Source organism: Carassius auratus, chromosome 24 (genome assembly GCF_003368295.1).
Source record: "Carassius auratus strain Wakin chromosome 24, ASM336829v1, whole genome shotgun sequence".
Classification (NCBI taxonomy): Eukaryota; Metazoa; Chordata; class Actinopteri; order Cypriniformes; family Cyprinidae; genus Carassius; species Carassius auratus.
The window spans coordinates 22,522,621-22,537,148 of record NC_039266.1 but is presented as its reverse complement, the minus strand read 5'-3'; the positions used below and the strand labels follow the sequence as shown (position 1 = coordinate 22,537,148).

At 36.1% G+C, this 14,528-nt stretch overlaps 1 pseudogene; it reads right to left on the bottom strand.

Moving 5' to 3' along the window:
* The window catches only part of LOC113042671 (receptor-type tyrosine-protein phosphatase mu-like), a 673,064-nt pseudogene that overhangs the window by 637,644 nt on the left and 20,892 nt on the right, over positions 1-14,528 (bottom strand).

Genomic DNA, 14,528 nt, shown 5'->3' with positions numbered 1-14,528 from the left:
TAACATGTTATTATTATTATTATGTGTTCACAGCAGCACTACACTGGCTGTTTAAAGCATCAGACAGCAGAAATATGAGCTCAAATAAAGCAGAGCGAGGTGGAAAGTGTGGTGACTGACGTGAAAGAGAGCGTTCTTCCCAGAATAAGCAGAAGGATCCAGAAGAAATCACAACAAACACGGGTTCAGGAAACACAAACTCTGTCCAATATGTTGGAGCATTTATAATAAATGTGGGAGTGTGAGCGAAGAACCAATCAGACGTCTGAAGACCAGTTCAGTCCAGTCCTGAGGTTTGAGATTCCTCCAACAGCTCTGAGAAACTTTACACCATCACAACATGAACTACAGATCTAACACATCAGAGCTGAAGACGATCAAACTACAAGATCATGTTTGATGAGAGCAAAACAGCAGATACTGTACATCTGACCAGGAACCTGACCATAACCAAACCTTCTGCTTCTGTCTCTGTCATGTTCACCGAAGATTTATTACTGGTCTTAGAGTCTCAGGGTGTTTTCCAGCAGATTTCCTGTCAGTTTTAAAGCTTCAGATATGTGAGGTCAGTAAAGTCACGAATTACCTTGAGCGAGTGATGTCACGGATATGAAGCGCACAGGCTGCAGATTTATGGAGCTATTAGCATCTTTCATCGGGACGGAGAGTAAAGTGTATTACAGCAGACGTGTGTGTGTGTGTGTGTGTGTTACACCTGTTAGCAGAACACTTTCTCTGATGGAGACACATGATACTCACTACATCAGCAACATCCCACAGTGAGAGAGAAGCACACGAACACAGCACCACAACAACGCATTATACAAGAGAATAAAGCCTTACACGTTACCCAAATGTACACATTTTTAATAGTTTTGTAACTCTCGTTCTCTATTAACATTAATAGGGTTGTTTACACCTAATCACAGTAAACTTAAATTACAGACAGTACAAACAATAATACTACCATCATCAGTGAATATTTAATTATTTCATTAATTATTGAATGCATGACCGCACGAATGAATGAATGAGTGAATGGATTAATTAATGAATGAGTGAATGAACAAATGAATGCATGAATGCAACGAATACATGAATGAATGCATGCATGAATGAAAGCACGAATGCACGAATTAATGCATGAATGATTGAATTAATTGATGAATGAGTGAATGAACGAATGCATGCATGAACGAATGAATGAATGCATGAATGAAAGCACGAATGCACGAATTAATGCATGAATGAATGCATGAATGCACAAATGAATGAATGCACGCATGAATGAATGTGTGAATGAATTAATTAATTGATGAATGAGTGAATTAATGAAATGAATGCATGAATACACGAATGCACGAATTAATGCATGAATGATTGAATTAATTGATGAATGAGTGAATGAACGAATGCATGCATGAACGAATGAATGAATGAGTGAATGCATGAATGAATGTTTTTATAATAAATAAATCAATAATTGGTATATATTAAAAATATACATTTTGTTTGTAAATGTATTATTTAAATGTTAATTAGACAGAGCTCCAATTTTATTTACAATAATAAATAAATGCATAAATACATGCATACTATTTGCATGTACGAATGCATGTATTTTTATTTATAGATAAATAAATAGATAGTTTGGTTAACTAGTAATCAAATAAATAAAACCTGCACAAAAATACTAACATCTTAATTAAATCCTTTATGCATAATAATAATACTAAAATAAATGCCAAATAAATAAGCATAAACAAGTAATTACTAGTTTATACGTTTATACTAACAACAAACTATATGTCAAATATATTTTTTGTAAAAAATGTATTTTCTGTATTTTTCCTTTTGATTTTGGGGCACTTCTTGACCGATGTCATGAGTTTGACCTTTCTAAGTGCCACAGAAAGCCCGCTCTCGGTCCTCTCTTCTCCAAGCCGCACCTGGATCTGTAATGTGGCCAGGAGGGTAATGCCATTATGGGCACGCTAATGAGAAAGCAGAGACAGACTCATACCTGCTCCATCTATTCTCAGAGAAAGCGTGTGAAGCAGGGCGTTCAGCCTGACACCAGCCAAATGAAAAACACCAATATATCCCGGCGGCCTTGACCTCGCTGGAAGTGAAACAGAATTAAATAGATAAGAGCTGTCATCGAGTGCGGAGGGTGAACTATTGCAGACCGGCTGTCACGCTCATATGAGCTTCTCGTATTGATTACCACCCAAAACCGCTTCGGTTGGTCAGTGGGCCGCAGGAATGAAGAAAACACCCACATCTGAGACTTCAGAGACCACGGAAGAAGAACCAATGCAGCTCCAACAATCAGACTTCACTCATTTACATGCAAACTGCTTCAGAAGCGGTCTCAACTGTGTCTTAAAACACATTTGGACATTCGCTAAATGCAAAATGCCTTATTCAGCAGATACATGTGTTACATGATGCTTTTATCCAAAGTGACTAACAAACTTTTGATTTTTTTTTAAATTTAATTTGATTTTTTTTTTGCCGATAACCGATAAATCAACCGATATTTTATATAAAAAATACTGAATGAAAACAAGTAAATTTGCAATTATTTGAAAAAAAATATTAATTATAAACATAAATATTAACATTTACTTTGCTTATGCCATGTTCATTGCTGTTAATTAGCCAATAAGCAATTGAAGTAAACAAATACAACTTTAAAATGTAAAATTGTACTAATAAATGTTGAAATTAACAAGCTAACAATGAATAATACTTCTACAGCATTTAATATCCTTATTATTGAAATAAAATACATATGTGTACTCTAAAATATGCATAAAGTTGAATAATAAAAATAACTGAAATCGGATGCGTTTCCGATTTGTTTATATGTTTTGGTCGGCTGCATGAACATATCGGTTTGTCTCCTCGTGTCAATAGCTTTAAATGTGTAATGCCGTTGATTAATGAATGCATTAAATTGACCAGCTGGACAAAGAAGTACTGTAAATAGATAGTAACTATCATAACTTTTGGGCTGGACTGCCAAAAATGGATTATTCCAGCAATCAGATATCGGTGCCGATTATCGGTTGAACAATAATGATAGAAAAACAACAAAAACTTTAAATGAAGTCAGCAAAACAATAATCTTGTAACATCAACCCCATCATTGATTCATGATGCAATGCATGCTGGGAAATATGGATTTCAGCAATATTAATTCTTCATTCAGATGACGTTGTTTGACTTGGTCTGGCATGGGTTTTGTGTGGTTTCAAGAAAACTGCATTAGTATTTGAGACTCAAAGGTTTAGTAAACTGGAAAATATGTCTGTGTTTTTTTGCAGTGATGCAGGACTGTGTGTTCACATAAATCAGCAGCGCTGCGAGAGCAAACGCTCCTGTCGGCTTCTCTCCACCCTTATTACGCAGCAAAGTGAAATTAGCCACGTCCTCACAATGAATCCTGTCCCTGCTGTCTCGGGCGTGGAGGATCTGTGTGGTTAGGCATCAGATTTAAGAGCCAACGCCACGGCTGCTGCTTCTAATGGAAGCGTTTATTAGGGTGTGACAAACAACCTCACGAGCGCCAGCGACCACACAAACACACCACACCGCTTTAATAACCATTAATACTTACTAAACTGATAGTTCTTGTACTCGTCCAGCTCGCAGCTGAATCTACAATCCTCTTTCAATGTTAAACTCTTTTGATTTAGTGACTCTAAATCTGTGACAATGTGTTGAGTAACACACACAAGACAACAGTAACGCTCATGAACTTAAACAATGGTAAACAGACTCTAAACACGGACATTCACTAATATAGAAAAGCATTGTTTTTAAACTGGTATAGGAAGGTCAAAATAAGTCAAGTATTCCCAATGCGGATCTGAAACTCTACAATACACAATGGCACAATAAACGGAAAATATTTCCACTTTTAAACTTCCTTTTCTCAAACTAGTGCATGCTAAGCTTTACTGAGTAATGTATACATCAATCTGTGTCATGTTCTTGAGTCTAAACGACCTTTGGCATGCTATTGTCTTTCGGTAAGTAACCTAGGAATTCTCTTTTACTTTTTTTCTAATATAATTTACAGTGGAATTTACTCACATTGAACAAATATGTATATATATTATGTTTGTTTATTTCAGCTACATTTCTCATTTTTAATTTGAAGTACTAAAATAAATACAACAAAAAATAAATAAATGACAAAAAAAAACATTTAACTAAAATTCAAGTGAAAACAAAAAAAAAACACAAATAAAATCTAGTTCAAAATATTAACAAGAACTGAGAAGTAAATGATCTTAAATAACATTATCCTAGAATAAACCCCTCCTGTTCATAAGTGTGTGTTTTCTTCTCTCTCTGGATGCTCTGCAGAACAGATAAGTGGCATTTTCACCTTCCCATTAAAATCTGTTAAAGTGGCGTAGCAGAAGTCTGTCGGGCCAATGACACGTCAGCTAATCAAAGCTGCTGCGCTGACAGCGACCCTGATCATATGCTCAAATAATGAATCACAGACACAACCCTGCAGAACACCATTACAATCCATCAGAGAAACAGATCAGTGTGAATCACTCAGCTCTAGAGTCTCTGATCCAGAATCAGCCGTGCTGCGAGAGAGAGCGGCGTGAGGGACTGACCTGACGGCACCCAGGGGTCTGAGGAGGGTTTCTGCTGGGTGTTGATCTGCTCCCAGTCGAAGTCGTCATCTTTGCCTTGACTGTAGCCGCAGTCTGTGTAGGATTTCTCCAGGAGACAGTCTTCTGCAGAGAGGAAAAGAGATCGGTCACACACAAACAGATAGCGACCAGACCGGGTCATTAACAGCTAAACTGAAATACCACGTGCCAGTAACGTGCAAAAGTTGTAGTAAATAGTAAATAGTAATAGAGTAGTGAGTGAGAGTAAATCTATTATTTTGGCGAGTTGAGAGTAAATATTGAGAAAAAATTAATACTACTACACATAAAACAAATGTTGTGATCGGTAAATGATGCATATTGTGGTAGTATTGTGCATAATTCATAACTGGATTGTGAATGCTTTTTAATTCTTGAATTTGAACTGAGGAAGTAAACAGGACGCAGAAATACAGTTTGAATCTGAATGTTACAAAGTAGGATTTAAATTAAGTGAAAAAAAAAAAAAAGGTAAGTTAGACGACAATCTAGGAATGCTGACTTGACAATGTTTTGAAGGATTCCAAAAAATGTAAAGGTTTATATAGGCCTTATAGAGGGATGGAGGGATGGATAGACGGATAAATGAATGGATAAATGAATGGATATAATGGTGGATGGATGGATGGATGGATGGATAAAAAAAGATGAATGATAAATGATCGAATGATGGATGGACTGGTGGATGAATGGAAAGAATGAAGGATGGATGGAAGGATGTTGAATGGACAGAATCATAGATGGATGGATTGACGTATGGATTGATAGATGAATTGATGTGACGGGATGGATGGATGGGTGGATTGATGGGTGGATGGATGGATGGATGATGGATGGATGATGGATGGATGATGGATGGATGGGTGGATGGATGGATGGATGGGTGGATAGATGGATGGATGAATGGATGGATGGATGGGTGGATTGATGGATGGATGGATCGGTGGATCAATGGGTGGATGTTGAATAGACAGAATGATGGATGGATGGATGAAAAGATAGACCGATAGATAGGGCAGTGTGAAGAATTAATTCTGCTCAACATGTCAATGAAAGAAAGAAACTCCAAATCACTGCAGAGAGAACATCTCCAGCGTCACAGACACAAACTCTGCTCATTCTCCTCCACCTCAGCAAACACCAGCGCTGTTTACTTCAACGCCCGGGAGAGCCGCTCAAACTCTCCGTCTCACCGTGACGCTCCGCCAAAACCAACATCCTGAAGCACTAGCACATCTCTCAGCGCTGGGATGTTTTCATGTCATTTCTGAGCGTGAAGCTTCTTTTCTGCGGCGCGGACGCCCAGGAGCGGAGGATCTGGCTCAGAACAAGCGCGACTGAGTTGCGTGAATTTATTTTGGGTTTGAGCGTAACGACTGAGGTGTGAGCGAGTCTCTCATGTCTGCTCTTTTATTTCGACAGCAGGCAACATTTTCTGCTCCCTGATGTGAAGAGCAGACTCCAGATTTGATTTGGTGAACAAACAGGCACAGAGTGGGTTTCTCTTGATCTGCGAGCGTGTTTCACCGTCAGGATGAGTTCAGATCACACATCAGCACATCTCTGACTCTGCTTCTGCATTAAAGCTCGTTAGCAGCAGCACCGCAGTCATGCCTTTGATTCTCACACTGATCAAACACACAGCCTCAACCCGTCTGCCACATCACAACTAATACACACACATCTCCTTTTCATCACGAGCGGCTTCCCTGATCGGTTTCCAGGTTCTCCGATGTTTCTCCAGAACGAGAACCCTGTGATCTCACCTGAGTCTCCACTAGAGCTCCAGGAAATTCAAATCGTCAAATTACTTCAAATTAAAGTTGAGAACCTTTTAGGTTAAAACATGTTTTTAGAGTCATCAAAACCTGATGAACTTCAAAAACGGAAATAAAAAGCTCTGCATAAACACAGAAAACTCAACATATAAAACATTTTCTTTATTGAAAATGAATGAAATAACACTGACTGAAATATTTTTCTTTTATCCAACAGAATTTATTTCCACTTTAACTTCAATTTCACATACTATAAGTATTATTATTACTTAAACTAAATGTAAAAACTATAAATGTATTTTAAAAAAATTAAGATGAACACAAAGCTAAAACACAATTCATTAAGTCCTCTCTTTAGATTTTTTTATACTTTCATTTAAATTTTTAATAAAGGTTTAGTATTTTTATTTCATCATTTTTTACATTTTAAAAAATGTAAAAAATGTCATATAACAGTATGATTGATTTTAACAGATGACGTAGTCATTTCCAAAAGAAACTAAACGTAAATAAAGTTAAATAATACATTTTATATAGTGAAGTCATTAGTCAACCATTACGAAGACTAGTCAGCAGTTATTTTAGTTATTACTATTTTATATTAGCTTTATTTATGTACGTTTTATTTCACTTTTAGTTAAGCAAAATAGGGAAAATAAACGTAAATGTATTAAATAAGTAAAATAAAAATCTTTTTTTCTTCAATTTTTTATATAACGTTTTTTTTTTATAAAAATAACCCTGATGTTCACTAGTTTTGACTATTAATTTATTAATTTTTTTGCATTAAATTGGGAAAATAAATGTACATTTATAAAAAAAAAAAAAAGAAATCCACCATTTTTTTTTCAATTTTTATGTAACGTTTTGTATATTTTATTTATTTTCAGTTTTGTTTTAGTTAACTATAATAACCCTGATGTTCACTAGTTTTGTTTATGAATTAATATATTTTTTGCATTAATATGAAAATGTAAATTAACAGATGTCAACACATGTTAAGCCCCTCATAACCACTAACGGGAGCGATTCAGACCAGAAATAGATCCAGCCGTGCCGTGGAGAGGGTCCGATCTGTGCTGGTTCTGATGCGTTTAATAAAACCAGCAGCAGTAATAACTCCTGCTCACCAGAGAAACCTGACGCCATGTTTTAACGAGCAGAGCGTCTTTAAAGAAGCAGCCCGCTGCGCCCAACACTAATGGCTCTTAATTGACAGCCAGAAGATGAAAGCAGCAGCCGTGGATCAGACGCAGAGGATTTTCAGAATCCAGAAATCATTTGTGAAACCAGCGCAGAGATCTGAGTGTGTGATGACCGGCGTGAGCTTCTCATGCGCCTGGTTCAGATGCATTATTCAGCTCACTTTAATAATTGCTGAAATTAATCTGGTTCAGTCTGTAAGTAGTGTTTGTTTCAATAATTATTTGCTCTCAGTAGAGTCAATAGCAAAGCAGCACACTCATGCTACTAAAATAATTAAATCTTAAGTGTAAATCTAAATACATAAACATTTACTAATAAAACAACTAAATTTTTTAACTAAATTTTTTATAAATATGCTTAGTAAAATGAATTAAATAAAATTGTATACATAAAAATATAGCATTTTAAAATAAAAATAATAAAAATAAAACTCTTACTACAAATTAAGTAAATGACAAATGTAAAATAAATTTGTTTTTCACAAAGCAGAACACAATATAACACTTTTGTTCTTTGTGAGAGGACCTTCATCTCATTAATGCCAATATATAATTTTTTTTATATAAATATATACATTTTTTATAACAAATAAATGCTTTATTTTAATTAAAAAAACTACCATACTACTTTCATGTTAAAATATTACAATTTAAATATTAATAATTAATAATCATTTATATGTCTAATAGTATAATATCATGTATATTATTTTTTAATAATACTCCTATTTACATTTAATATTTAAAAAAATGTTTTTTACAATAAATAAATAGTTATTTTTGTTGTCAAAAGTTTCAATAAAAGGTAATAACATTAATATTTCATTGTTAATATTTAAACGTTTTATTATTCAAATAATATAATATTTAGTATTTTAAAATAATATAAATTTTACACTTAATATTTTGTGATATAAAAACAAATAAGTAAAAAGTTTTCAATAAAATGCAATAATATAAACTGCTTTTTTTTTATCAAATGTTAATATTTAAAAATGTTTGTATTTCTAATAATATAATATCACGTTTAGTATCTAGTAATGATATTTATTTTTTTAGGCCTAGTTAATATTCTAAAACATTGGTCGTTTTTAACAGCACTTGAATATTTAGTATTTCACAGTTAAAAGTTTGGATAAAGTGTGCGTTGGCAGCGAGCTGAAGAAAGCGTCTCTGGAGCTCTCAGGCCTCTTTCATTGTGCGCCGCTTCAAACAGACCCATACAAATCAACACGCACAGTACCACCAACGCGGCATGATGGATGTTTATTTTAGTCTGGACCGAGCAGCTCGATATCAGGATGCTCCAGAGATGATTTATCCCTGGCCTGTTCTCATTCGATTAGCCGCGGGCGTTCCTGACCTTCCCGCTGCAGAAAGACCTCGATCTCCCCTCCTCCTCGAGGCAGTGAGACCTTCCATCAAAGCAAAGCCAGTGGAGTCAGCGAACCGGCGGAGCGAACCAAAGCCAGATCCGGGGGGGATCGCACAGACTCGCTGAATTACACCCAATTTGTCCAGAGCTGCCAGCAGCAAAAACTCGGAGGAATAGCCGGCGCTCCAGAAGCCGGAGCGTTTCCCGTTTGATCTCGGAATGAGAAGGTAAACAACAACACTAATGAGCTTTCTAGTGCTCCGAAGGAAACTTTCACCAGGAAAAACTTCTCGGGGGGGCTTCAGAGGAGTCGATTGTTTTTGTAATTATTTAGCACAGGCCTTTTAATTACTTTTAATTGCATTTAATTATGCAAGACAAACATGCAGAGGTTTTTTGAGGCTGCTGTTGTTGTGGATGAAGTTTAAAAGCAGCATGTTCTCTTTAATATAGTGAACTAGATCAAGCACACTACTGAGTGTTACATGAAAACTTCAGCTCATTTTATCTTTTGAACATGCAATGCATTAATAAGTAAGTAATTACTGTCATTTAATGACTTTTCCCTTGATAAAGTAAGGAATTACTTTTCATTTTTCTTACTAGAGTCATCGCATTAATAATTCTATATTAAACAGCAGTGGATTTAACGTCAAAATTTTGTTACAATTTATGCTTTTAATGTAACCTTTTCCCTTTAAATACTTTGGTTACTACAAGAATAATTATTAAAATATTTTATATCATTTATTTGAAAGAATTAAAAGCCATAATTACTCAATTATCCTAATGAGCAACACTGGTGAACATGAATACAATTCCTGCCAAAGGGTTGGAATAATTATGATTTTTACATGCTCACCGAGGCTGCATTTATTTGATCAAAAATACAGTAAAAATGTTAATATTTTTACTATTTGAATCATCTGTGTTCTGTGTGAATCTGTGTTAAAGTGTACTTTATTTCTGTGATGCTGCGCTGTATTTTCAGCATCATTCCTCCAGTCTTCAGTGTCACATGATCTTCAGAAATCAGAATAATATGATGATTTACTGCTCAAGAAACATTTTCTCTTAAAAGAAAAAAAAGAAAAGAAATATTCCAAAAATCTCCGGAGAGAATATTTCGCTGCAGAATGATCCAAATCTTCACATGGATGTTGTTTTTGGAGCGAGTCCAATGCGTCCCGTTATAGCACAGCACAGTTCTGCATAGTTTTGGTCTTACGAGGCCTTTCAAACACGTTCCTATCAGAGATATTACACAGAAACGCCGCATTACTGCAGAACATTCCTCAAATCTCCAAGCTGAAAGAAACACGTCAGGAACGATGCTGTAGAGTCACTGAAGAAACCTCATCTGCATCAGACAGAATTACAGGACAAACATTAAACACGCTCGCAGAACTTTATTATTTCAATATTATATTACACTGTGAATATTTAATATTATTTGATGTTAAATATTTCTAATTCTTAACAAGAAATGAATATGCTACTTTTGCATTCACAGTAAAAGAGTGATGGTATATTAATATAAAAAATATGTTTTCAATATTTTAGTTATTTTTAATATCATAATATTTAACATTTAAAACAATATTCATGTTTATATTTTTAAATACTTATTTTATGTCAAATATTTATGTTTATTAATAATTTAAAATAATAGTCATGTTTATATTTAAAAATGTTTTTTTTAAACATTGTTAGTTTTTTTATTTATTGTTTTAAAACATTTAAATGGTAATATTTTCATATTTTTATTTTTAAATAATATTCATGTTTATATAAAAAAATATTTGCAATCTTTAACAACAAATAAATAATGCTACTGCTGTATTCACAGTAAATGCATCAATAAAGAGCAACATGCTAATACTTTAAGAGATAATTGAGTAGTTAATTAAACGATGCATTGTGAGGTGTGTTTCTCCCTCGTCTGACCTCAGGGCATCTCGTGACCTCTTTATCCTCTGACGGCAGGAAGTGATGTCGTCTGAGTGGCCATCTGTTTTTACCAGCAATATTTAATAGAATTCTGTTCTTCAATCAGGAGTTTAAGCTGCCGGCGAGGTTTTGGCGATTTGGAGGATTATAATAGGGATTTGTGGGAAAGAAGCTGTTTTCTCTGAAATATCATTATGTGTGTAAATTATTGAGTTTAGAGTCACTCTGTTTCATCCAAAGCATATTCAAGAGTATTATTTTGAGTATAAAACAACATTTAAAATATAAAAACACAGATTCATGTCCTGATACATGATTTTTTTTTAAGGTAAGTGGTTTGCAAACAATTTATTTTAGCTACATTTAAATACAAAATTAACACTGTTGAATGTTAGTATTGATTGCAACCACTTACCTTAAAACAAAAATTGTAAATACATTTTTTTTTCAGTGCACAGGAAAAGTGCTACAATACAACTATTAATGCAGTGTTGATGAAAATGATAACGAAAATTATTTGTCAACAAAATTAACAAAGTTTTTTCAACGACTAAAACTCTTTTTGAATGGCAAAAACAATGAATAAAAACGAGACAAAAATATTAGCAAGGCACTAAAACAGAGAAGTGAACACTGAATGCAGTTCTCTTTCGCATCTTAATGCAGAAATAGACACTAAATAATCCCAAATCCTTTTTGAAAAATAAATTCACATAAACACACCTGGATACGTCTTAAGACAATACAAATGTTGCATTTAGTTTTAAAGGGACAGCAGCCTAATTTAGTATTAATAAAAAGTCTGTAACGTAGTTTGGTTAAAATTTCTCAATGGTGGTATAAAAAAACACCTTTTTCTTTTCCCCGGTCAAAAACAGCTCTTTTCAGAGCGAGCCATTTTGTAGCATTATCCTTTAAATGTTAATGAGCTCTGCTGACTCCGCCCCTCTCTTCCGAGCCGCTCTCTGAGGCACTGTTTACTTTAGCTGCAGTTATAGTGAAACTTGCTAATTAAAACATTATAAGGAAAGACGATTTGCAAAGATTCATTAAAAAACGAATGGTTTTGAGTTTCTGATTTGATGAAACTGAAAGCGTAGTCAAAGGCTGAGAATGAGTGCAGGGAATGAGTTTTCAGGGTGTTTTTGAGCATCAGCTTGCACAAGTAAATATTTTGTGTGCAAGCAGTAATAAAAAACACAGTGATCCGGCTTCATACTTGAGCTCTGAGTAAACAGACTGAAGCTTTTACAAACTAAACCTGCGACGTTTCAAGCTCTGTTTAGTTTACCGTAGTAATATTTACAGAGCGCTGGCGTCCTCACACGACCCGCCGGAGACGAGCATCACTTTCTCAAATATTCAAGAGGAGAGGAGGAGAATAGAGATCATTTCAGCCCAAGCCCAGACAATATCACTCATCCAGCTCCGAGACCCAGAGAGAATTCATCTCAGCGGGAGACGCTCTTCACACCACACACACACACACACACAAGAAATCCCACTTGTTCTTGTAGATTTTAAGGAACAAATCTCAACAATGTCTCAAAATGTGCTCAGATCAATATAAGAGGATTGATTTTATTTTAGAAGCGACGTCTGAGTTTGATTCTTACACTCAACACACCAGAGAAGTTCAAGCTGAGCATGTCTCAACACAACTCGATCGTGTGTGTGATCATCAGCTTCACTAACGAGTCAGAAGTGATTAACACGAACGCTCCGGTCAAGCCAAGACTCCTGCTGTTCGTTCAGAAGACACGACCCAAGCAGAAGATGAACCCGAAGGAGACGACGGCTCCGGCTCCAGACTCATGTGACTGAAATGCTAATTCAATGCTAATCTGGAGAGTAGCTGTGTGATGAAAGGCTCTCTGTTTGGACAAGAGCAAGCCAGAACTGATCGATGCTCCGTCCACACTGAAATGATTGCACAGTAATAAAGGAATGGCAGGGAGATGCATTCCTCCTGCAAAGACTCGGAGCGCCGGAGGACAATCAGGCTTTGTTGTGTTTCCAGGCGGATCGCTGTGGATGCGCTGGAAGCTCCGCTTTCTTCCTGCACGGCTGTATGTGTAAGATTTATTACAGATGATGCACAGATATTATCTGTTCAAACTAAACAAATACAAGTGTGGCACACAAAGAGCCTCTTTCTCTCCCAGAACAGACACGGCTGTGATTCTCTGACCTCACGACCTCACAGGAAACACTACTCCGTCTCTGACTCACAAACATGCTCTTGCTTTACTCTCATAGTTTCCCAGTGATAGTCAAGTCACAGCAGGGCGACCCGGGTGTTATTGGGTCATTTCTGGGCATTATTTGGGACGGGTCCTTCCCTTCTCCTGTACTCATTCTTCCCTGCTTCCTGGAGATACGGCTCCGGAGAGAACGGCAGGAAAAGGAAAAGCCTGGTGCAGCCGGGAGGAAAATACCAGGCTTCACAAACATGTGTCATCCTCCACCACCGAAACAAAACAGCACAGAGAAAAAGTGACGAAGCTAATCAAATTAAAAGTTAGCGCAGAATAATTAACTATTTCCTTACTTAATTCCAGAGACTTGTAGAAGGAAACAAAGCAGTGTAAAGGCAGTGTCGTATTTATGACCACAGGGACTACACTACTTTAGACGGACCGAGCAGATGAATATGAACACGCCATGCTTTCTGATTAAATCCCAGCACGGCTGGAGTCATGGAGTCGGGATTACACTTCCCAAATCCAGATGATCTTTAAGTGAGAGCATGAATTTGAGGGAATAAGCTATGCTTCTTATCAGAGCATTAATACTCATCCGACCCAACAAACACACCCTCATATTTACTTTCATCGACAGACATCTGATCCCTCCACACAAGAACAAACCCGGGAAGGAATCTGGACTTCCTTTGGACAATGAACCACCAGGTCCCAGAAAATAACTGGCCTTTTGAAAACAGAAATATACATGTGGCCATGAACGCTCTGGATGAGAAGTGACACACATCTGCTGGTGAGAAACACACTCTTCACACAGAGCAGACGTGTTTGGGGACGCTGCCGTCGGCTCATGTTTGCCCTCCGCATTGATTTCTATAAAGGGAACATTGATTGTGAGCGAAGTTCAGGAACCTGCTCCGCCCCGAGCAAACGCTCTCGACCCAAAACACACAGAACGGCTTCACTTACACTGATAGATGTGCTGGATCACAAAGTGTTTCTAATGAGAGGAACTGCAGCTGCTGTTATCAGCTTCTCTCATGGAAATATAGAAATACATGCACGTGTTCCAGAGAGAAGTGTTTATTTAAGTGTTTTCAGCGTCTCACGGTCACTCGATTCACTGTCACTTCAGTTTGAGTTGCTTTGACACAAACAAAACATCTTTACAAGACAGAAATCTGAACAAAATAAAAATCTGATGGTTTAACATTAGGAAGTGGAGAATTTAAAACAGCCATAAATATTATTAATTTAAGGTCATTTTGCAGTTGCAATGTAAAATACTATAATGGGAAAAAAAAAATCTTTTTTTACAGCTAAATATTACA